At 36.7% G+C, this 10,032-nt stretch overlaps 1 long non-coding RNA gene across 1 annotated transcript; it reads left to right on the top strand.

The window, feature by feature from the left end:
• Positions 1–600: 600 nt before the first annotated feature.
• Positions 601–2,399, top strand: LOC139126001 (uncharacterized). Its single transcript, XR_011550429.1, has 2 exons — positions 601–1,291; positions 2,175–2,399. It is a non-coding gene; the product is annotated as an uncharacterized lncRNA (long non-coding RNA).
• Positions 2,400–10,032: the final 7,633 nt, after the last annotated feature.

Below are 10,032 nucleotides of genomic sequence, written 5' to 3'. Positions count from 1 at the left end.
TTTACCAACAATAACAATGCTGACTGTACATAATACAGGTCGTGAAGACTGGATATTTGAACGTATTTTAGAAAATAGAATAACATAAGCAATACTGGCTAACATGATTTTGAAAAGAGAGAAAAACCTGTAGTCGATGTACGAAGAACACAATTTCTGCCAAAATTATGAAGTTACAATCTATCCCTTAAATATAATTAGCATTGGTTTCATTCATTTCCATTCAAAAAAACGAGACCAGGGATTTTCAGTATAAACCAATGAATATGACAAGAGGGAAGTCATGCAGATGGCTGCAAACGTCTGTGAGCAGCCTCTAAATTAAATCAGCACAGATCAAATTTTAAACATCGTTTATTTTTATTTTCAAAATGTGCAATAATAAACACATGTTCACCGCTAAATATTCCATATGATCGGAACCTACATTCTATTGAAAGGTACTCACATTTCCAGACGTAATATGGTTGGATCTGTCATTTAATTTTTCTCATACGGTCCACGTTTTCGCGTACGTCCGTCAGCAACTGGCTATGCAGTCATGTACATGTACGTCAGATCATCACACAACGACGAACACACTTGCGACGGTTCTGCATCTGCCATTGTAAAACTTTGCGATTACAACTTACATAAAACTTAATGGAAACGCAGTACAGGTACTGTTCATCCCCAAACCGTTCAAAAGTCGAGCCGGATGGACTAACGCTTCTGACGATGTATGATGTCGTGACTTTGGAAAGAGTTGTGTTGGAAGAGTGGACGGGACGCAACAGGGTATGGACGTAAGGGTCCCGTAAATGAGTAAGCTGGAATTTAACAAGGCTGATCAGAATTGCAACAGGGTTCACTTAGTGTGTTGGACGTCCGTATTTTAACTGATCTCTTCATATAAAGTCAATTTTTGCTTATTAGAAAAATCTAAAAGAACAGTTTACGCGTACTTGAAATGTCAAAATTTTGCGACGATCACGACCCTTGACCTTTCGAATTTGACCAATGCTTTGTGTTCCCACACGATCGTTATCGGATATCACATTGCATCTCTCAAATGAGATTGCGCAGATTTAGTTTTGAAGTAATGGACCAGCTGAATCCTACGAATTATGGCTGATTTCTCGGTCATTTCTTCCCCCAGTGACGACACATTTTTAGTCAAAACAGCAAGTGACTTAGGTCTAAGTGGTAATGTTTCAGTTGGCATGAAGGTAAAGTGTATTTCCCCGCGACAGTGTTGGATGCAGTGACCGAGATAGCAAGTCGTCGTGGACGATAATTTTCCATTCATCCGGTAAGTTGAAATGCATATTTATAAAGGACAATTACGAATTAGTATGCCTTATAGAGAGGCTTTTCTCTGCACACTGATGTTTTCCTGGGAAGCTTGGTTTTGTATATTGCCCGACATTTTTAACCAGAGCTTGAGGGTGAAAAGAAAGTACGTATCTGTATACCTGGACAGGGCGGAGGGAGGTGTACAGTGTGGCCATTAACGCAAAACAAAGCTGGGCTTGAAAAACGCCTAAGCTTAGTTTGCGTCCATGATCACTCAGTGCAAAAACACTGCTATAAAAAAAATAGGGGAAATGAAAATATTAAAAAAAAAACAAACTACCGGTAGATCGTAGGATGAACATGGCTATGTAAACTTATGATTGTTTGTACCACCCGGTCTTACTTGCATTTTTTACTTCTTTTACATCATCCACATGGTTAGTTTTAAAATCCATTGTTAATATGATATTGCCAAGTAAGAAGCCTTGTATTGAAAGACAGAAAAAATATTTAGAAATGTGAAACGTCTTAATTTTCAAGGGACAGCAGCTGTAATTTTTAATGAGTTCAATAATTTGTTTGCCTCATGTATAAACATACTTTCTTGTATTGATTCAAATTATGAATTGTGATGCCCTCACTTTGTAAAGATGTACATAAATTAATCGGTATAGTGGCTGTGGCAACTAGTCAAGTCAATACAACATACACAAACCCAATACATTTATAGACATATATGTTACACTTTCAATGTATTAATTTTGCACTCGCAAAGATGTATGTAAAAAATTCCTCTATGTGTATGTAACAAATCACACACATGTTCTGAAACTTTATTGTAAAGTTGTCGTCTTAATAAATGTTGCTAAGTTCATTCTCGTCTTTCTGTTTCATTTCAGTGTGCATGTCAGCCAAGGCCCAAGAGAAATTTGGCAAGAATAATCATGACTTACGTAAAGAAGTCTTCAATGTCAAATTTCAAAACAAAATAGGACATAAAAGACAAGACTTGGCCAGAGTTAAATGAACTCTTTTAAAAACTAATCTTGGACTAAATCCCTTTTCACTGTGTCTATGAAATTTGTTGAAGCCAAAAATTTATTAAATTGGTCATCAGACTTACAGATATGTTTTGTGCTTTTTATTTTGAACGTTTGGAAAGGTGAGTCTGCTTGTGTTTGCTGTGTTCAGGTGAGTCAGAGTTGCTTTTAACTCTGTTTGGCCTGTCTTAGTTTTAGGCCAAATATGGTTAAATTACATCTCCAACCAATTGTATCATATAATTCACCGAAAGAGGCTGTGTTAAAAAGTACTTGATTTTACTGGAATTTGATTTCACTTATTTGATGTTTGCTTACACCTTGCAAACATGCAAATGTAACAATGTTTACCAAATTCATAACGGCAACATCAAAATAAGTAAAATCGGGTGTCAAATCAGTACTTTTCATGGTGCTCTTTTTCTGCCAGGATGACCCTGTCATTCTATGTGCATTCAAAATAACCATTCGTGTGAGTGGATTCAGAATAACCATTCGTTCACATGTATGTGAATGGCTAGCTCATTTAAATATTTCGGCCTATACACATGTTACCTACGTGCTTCTGAAATGAATGTGGACTGCCTGACTGCCTATTCCCTATGCACATGCATTAAGCCATGCCAACTAGCCATGTGAATGCTAATTTCACATGGTACTGACAGGCATTCCTGTTCTATAAGGGATTCCTATAGCATGATGAAATAACCAGTTTCAACCGAGCCTCTGTATCGTTACCAACCATTATTACTGTTGACAAATTAAGTCAATTTCAATAATAATATTGCTCATTTTACACATAACAACTGCATTGTGAGGTTTAAGACTTGGTATTTCATCATGCTACAAGAAGTTTAACAAGGAACTCCAGCTTCAACAAGGAACAAAAATGCTGAAAAATATTCTCTGTCTGTCATGGTGTAAAAAATTTTGGTGGCCCACCCCTTACTTTCCCTGATATTTTCATGGCCCAGCCCAAGAACACTCATTTTTTTTCGTGGCCCCCCCATTTTCTCTTCCGCCCCCCTGCCGTTAATTGTGCTCGGTCCCTTAGCAATGTTTGAAATTCAATATATTCGCCATCACCTGCTCACTTCATGGGGATATTAGTCTTTCGATTTTCATAACAGAAAGCATCGACATTTTCCAGGATACACCAGAATAAGAGACCAAAATATACGATAAAAGTTTGAGATAGTCTCAGTATCTGTTCCGCATGCACATTTTCTTGATTTACACCTCCTGTAAGTTGCAACATTAGCATTTAAAGTATAATTAGTATAAAATAATCATGTGCATATGTACCACTGATAACTTGCATCGAAGCGCAAGCGTACTACCGGTATTTGCATTGCTGTGCAATACCAAAAACGTTATGCCATTCCTTTATGTTAATGAGTATTTACCAATTTTGACCTGGAACTATTTATGTTTGTAAACACAAAAAATGTCGTCTACAGGATTTAATGTAACTTTCGTTCGATGCTAGTTATCGTAATGGATGACATTGCCGAAAAAAAACTACAACAGGGAAATTGCATTTACTTATCGCAGTGTGGAGGATGATTTTTATTATCCAGAAGAGCACTTTGTCGTCAGCGAAGTAAAAAGACAGCGGGCGACAGTTACGTGTGGTTTGATTCATGGTGGGCGCAGTGGCCATGCACCATGCATGGCCACTGCGCCCACTGTGTACGAACAACACGTAACTATAGGCGCAGCGGAGCCAATTACATCTGCAGTGCAGAGACGTTTTTGCCAGTAGTTTTCTCACCGAACATTTCCATTATGAATCTTTATGAATATTAGAACGTCATTTTTGCGTGAGTTTACTCTATGTTTCCTATACATGCTATCGATAACTAGTGAGAGCTTGTGTGCCGTGGCAAAGACAGATATTTGATCGTTCGACAAGTTGCGTTTGCCGTATCTTACCTTTAAAATTCCCGTAAAAATCATTAAAGTGTTATCTGTATCGATTATTTAGAGGAATCTCACGCGCAAAATGTGCAAAGTTCTCTTCGTTTGACCATCTATGGCTTATGTAATGTTGCTTGCGACATATGTATGAGCGATCGGAATTCGAGCTCTCCGTCACGACCTTCCTCTTAGGTCATCCTTGATAAACAAGTAAACAAAAGTTTAGTCAATCAAAGAGGGTATGTCGGCGTTGACCAATAAAATGTGAAAGCTGATTCGATGCCTCATTACAGTGATGTCAATGTTATATAACTCCGCAGGGTCGAGCTGAAGCTTATGAAGTCGCGTTAAAGGATTTGACAGACAAGTAGTACGCACGACTAATCGTCGATTCTCTCGCTGAATGATGCAAATAAAAGATAGAACATATGTAATAATAAAGGAACCCCATGCCCTGTCAGTTCAAGCGCGCTGTACTAGCTGTGGTGTATTCGGCGGCAGTCCTTTCACGAGCGGAGCGAGTACCGCTAGTACGGCGCGCTTGCACTCACAGGCCATGGGGTTCTGTCATAATACTCACCCATACTGCTCACTTTTAAAATCACTAGACAAGCTATGAGTATGACAAGGACAGTTGCCGCAGACTAAGAGTCAACGCTGGTCTTCAATCTCCCCGCTGCTTGTTAGCGTTCTATAATTACACAAGTTGTAAGGAATGAGCTACTTACTCCACTGCAAGATATTATACACTTCGACAACACTGCATGGAACAGCAAAATGAACCAGGTGAATACTTAAGTTATCATTTTATATCAGTGGAAGAAATATCATTTGTGAAGAAAATATAATACATGACTAAATTTCCATTAAGGGGACCCTTGATGATTTCTCACGAGCCACGCATTGACTGTCTATCAATGATATGGATTACACAACCCGACTTTGTCGTTAAATATATGTCACAGATGCTCTAGATTATGATGCCAGTGGAGAAAGGGTTGTTTCCTTGAGACGGCGCTTGTTGTTCATCCATAAAAAATAACTATTACGATTTAAAAGACAAGGAAAAATGCATTGCTATACTCACACTAATACTCTGCACCGAATTCCAGACGAGACGCCGGCTTCAGACAGACAGGCGCGCCGCAGTGTCCGAGCAGCAATAATCTAAGCAAAACATTTACATACAAGTTGACATTGTTAGCAGGCGTGGCATTGATGCTGTGACAGAAGTGCCTTAAATAACTTTATCCAAAGAAATATTAATAATAACTGCAAAAATAAATAAGCGCACATTGATAGAGTTCTGTGTCTCTGTCGTAAGCTCTCTGATGGCGTTCAGTTCTTCTAAGCCGGTACTTTCGGTTCAGTGTCAACTAGTCGAGACGTAAAAGAGTGACCACGTGATAAAATAAAGATTGCATTTCAAATAGGTTAAACAAATTTTAATATATTGACCAAATAAATTTTACTTACGTGTTAAATATTAACTATCTTCGATGGGATACACCCGTGCCACTCGAATTCGTTGAAGGGTAGCCTTCCTCGTGCATCGACGTTATTGCAGCCGACCATTTATAAAGAAATCCATGCAATGCATCTACGAGCACAATGATGTCGTAGAGCGCTACTCGTTTATTGTTCGTTAAAAATCTTCCTTGTGTGTAGATCAATTGTTCCTTGAGCCATTTTTACGAAAGATTAAATGCAAGTAAAACGGATGAATGATGTTTTTATAAAGGGGCAGTCATCGGATACAGCGTTAGTTTATTAGTTTTTCAATAAAATATTTATCAAGTTGGTCGGTTACCTTAAGATTAAGCTGATAAGTGATGACCTATCCCTTTACAAAAAAGATTCACAGTCTATGTCCGCGGACACTTTCCTAGTCAAATACTAACCCTCACCGATGATGAGGAATTGGCTGCTTCAAAATGAATACAGTAAATTCTCGATCGGAAAGATACTGTTGCTATCTAAAATCACGTACTATGGAGGCTCGTAACAGGCGGTGCCACGTTGTAATGTTAATCATATTTGTGACTGAGGGGCCATTAATATACAGCGCTTGATTCACATAGTTGCAACAGAAGTAGAACGCCCTTCCTTACACAATGGCGCTTGTTTTTCATTGGCGTAAATCGTTTACCATGCCACGGTCCCAATATTTTAAGATTGAGTTTATATCATGTTTGTGGTGTTCTATTATCTTGGTATCAGGGTTGGCTGATATCAAGATGAACAATACAACTTCATCGCCTTTTTAATCTCTCACCTCTTAAGGGAATTTTACAAATAGCCAGCGAGTGCCAACAGTCTAAACGAATAAAATTTGCACAGATCTACAACACAGCTAGGCTTATCACTATGTACCCTGCTTTTACGACATATTTTTCTCAACACAAATGAACATGGTGTGGAAACCAGAAATAATACATTTCAAATATGTTGAAATGATGAAAAGTTATATTCAGATATTTGTAAGGGTGGGGATTTAGCGAGCAAAGTTAACTACTGATGTCTTTCCTAAGTGACTAAGGTATGGAGCGTTAAGGGTTCAAATCCAATCGAGAGAATTTACTGAATTTTCTACCCTGTAGGATTATATCAACTGTTGGAAAAAATGTCAGCGAAACTATCTGAAGCCAAGTTAAGCGATGTTTTATTGTTCTGATATGCTGGAATCTGATATTTTACCATCGACATTGCCTTTTCAATGAGATATAAAGTTCAATATTCTTGTCCATCCTATTCCATTCAAACAATCCAAGCCAATCCATGATTTGATTTATCGCTATGTAATATCATGCCAGTAGAACTGGGTGCCATGCTAAACGATATAGCAGAAAGTATTATCACATGAAAAGCAAATTCTACGAAACAATTTGCATAGCTTTTATCGGATGGCCATGCCTGTCATTGAATTCACTTACGTCCACTACAATGTTTTTTTCGTGGTAAGAGACGCCTAAATATATATGTAAGCTTATATTGAAAGTGTGAAAATCTATAAGTGATATTTAGAACAGCCGCATCCATTGTACAATATTTACTTTCTTAGTTGTAAAGGCTAGAGCGTTCAGTTATAAATTTCAACAAAACTATTAAAATATAAAAGTAGTCAACATTCTCTGTGGAATAAAAAAACTAGACATTTGGGCACAAAGGCATTGCAGAGTTATAGCCTGTTAAAACTTCTAAAAAATTGACCAAATAAGAAGAAATTGGGAAGTCCTTAGTGTATTAACTATGGTAGAGGTCCCCTAGCTTTTAATAAAATGTTTGAAAAGGGAAAGTCATTATTTGCTGTTTTTCAGGAAAGTTTGACAAGGCGGTGCTGGCATTCAGAGTGAGTGACTGCTATTGTAAATGCATTTTTAGATTCTTTTAGTGCCAAAGAGGTGTCAAAAGTGAGATTAACCAAAAAAACTGCTCTATGACTTCAAAAGAGGGGTGCAAATATGGCTTGTTTTCAACATTTTTGACAGAATAACAGTTTTCCTACATAATTGTATACCAATTTAATCCAACTTTGAAATGATATGTGGACATGGAATTTTTACAGCCTATTAACAAGGTTACAGATAAGATTTGTACGGCACAGTTTTCCTGTATTTGAAGTACTTTTTGAAAAATCACATTTTGAAATTTGAAAGAATTTTTAATAATTTTTTGATATATAAACCCATGTAAAATCATAAAAACAAATTTTATTTACAAATCCTGCCGTACAAATCTTACAATAAATAATGTCAACATATTTGTAACTAATTTGGTAATATTAATACTATCCAATTATTATTAAATTCAAATATGTAAAAAAATGAAAAATTAAATTTTAATATTTACTGGTGTCATATTTCAAAATCATGGCTGCAAATATACAATTTTTATATTCTTTGGAGAAAATATTAACTAAGGGAGTTATCCTGAAAATTTGAACTAAATATCTTGATTCTAACACTTGAAACTTGACATTAACTCTGAGAAAAGAATTGGTGCAAAAATAGCCTTTCCAACCACCTTAAGGCGCTAAATTAAATTTAGCTCAGTATTCATAAAGTCCACCTTGATGAATCTTGCTATTAGATATAAAATGTCGCTTAAGACACAAAATTCAGCTGATAAGTTTTTGTCTTTATTGACTACGATATGACGAAACGATAGATGAACTTCATTAAAAGTTGAAAACCAACCGTGAAGCTTAGTAAACTATAATTTTGTACCGGTTAAACACAAAATCACAAGGTGTTCATTACAAATAAATGTTGCGCTACTCCTCCATAATTAAAGGTCAATGGCCGCGCAGTATCCTCCAGTGACTATGGACTCCTTTAGTCACCCTTATTTCCATATGTGAGAAAACAAAATTTAGATGTCACCTGTAAGATATGGCATTGTACGCAATCCTGCTCAGTGAATTCGGAGTGTATGACCGTATTGATGACTATGCTGAAAATTCTGTGTCTCTCTCAATCTGTCTCACTGTCTCTCTGTGTCTGTCTGTCTATTTGTCTGTCCGTTCGTCTCTCTCCAAAACTCTTCCTCTTTCTCTCAAACTTGTATAAAAACAATTAACTTCAGCACCATTTTGTAGAGAAGCTTCGTCTCGTGTACTTCAAATATCTGACAAGTTTGATCCGTTTGCTTGCCCTGACAGCACTTGGACCTCGATAAGATAAGCAAAGATAGGTTAGATAAACTCTCATGAAAATGCGCCGGTGTACATTTGGCCTCGAACAATTTAGGTAAACATGAGGTCATCTAGGGTATCAGAGAGGGAACATTGTCACTACATGTATGTGTCTCGCAAACACTCGACTACAAGCTGTTTAGGGGACGCAAATACGCAATATAATCAATGATTCGTAGAGTTGCAGCCAACAATCGCGTTCGTGCACAGGGCTTATAAAGTAAAATAAATAAGCACTGTGCGGATATATAAAAGTAACGTTTTACTGTGGATGGGCAGGAAATGTCCGGTTTACAAGGAAGAATTACTGAAAGTGCGTACCGAGAATAGGTAGATGGTTGCTTTTGTTGACAGAACTTCGGGAGACGGGAAGAGATCACTTGCGAACTTGAGATGTTGTGGGGAGCGGCAGATCATAGATACTGGAGAGTGAAGGGCATTATAAGTTATAAGTTATTTGTGTGAGGCCATACTTTCTGTACATGTTAATGGGAAGGTAGCTACTATCAGCTTCATTTCCCCTCCAAATTACTAGGTGAACGTGAAGGATACGTAGAAATACTATGCCAGTTTGAAAAATAATGTTTTGTTGATAATGTTGTAAAATACACTGAAGACTGCGTGTGTGTCAAGTTTGATCTGGACTTTGACTGAGCCTTTTATACTCTAGTGAAATTGCCTTCTGCAGTGTGCAGAGTAAAGTTCTAAACACTAAATTATACCTTGCTTTGGTAAACTCACTCTTATTCGGAGTTCGATATATATATAATCTAGGAACTTCTAGTTGTCACTCTACAGCTGTTTCATACGCTAAGCAATCATAAGAAGTGAGGGTATGGCGGGAATGGGATTGCACGTGAGTTTTACTACCGCCCTGCAGAATGCATTGAGCACTATACTTTGTGTATATATATATATATATATATATATATATATATATATATATATATATATATATATATATATATATATATATATATATATATATATATATATAATATATATATATAAATATATATATATATATATATATTTTCAGATTTTCTTTATTTTTAAAGAACTACTTTACTTTGCGATAGTTAAATTTGAAGTGTCAAATACTGT

The sequence above is a fragment of the Ptychodera flava genome (genome assembly GCF_041260155.1).
Source record: "Ptychodera flava strain L36383 chromosome 3 unlocalized genomic scaffold, AS_Pfla_20210202 Scaffold_26__1_contigs__length_13983176_pilon, whole genome shotgun sequence".
In the NCBI taxonomy this organism is placed as follows: domain Eukaryota; kingdom Metazoa; phylum Hemichordata; class Enteropneusta; family Ptychoderidae; genus Ptychodera; species Ptychodera flava.
Note: the sequence above shows the minus strand (reverse complement) of the source record. Positions and strands in the feature narration are given on the sequence as shown.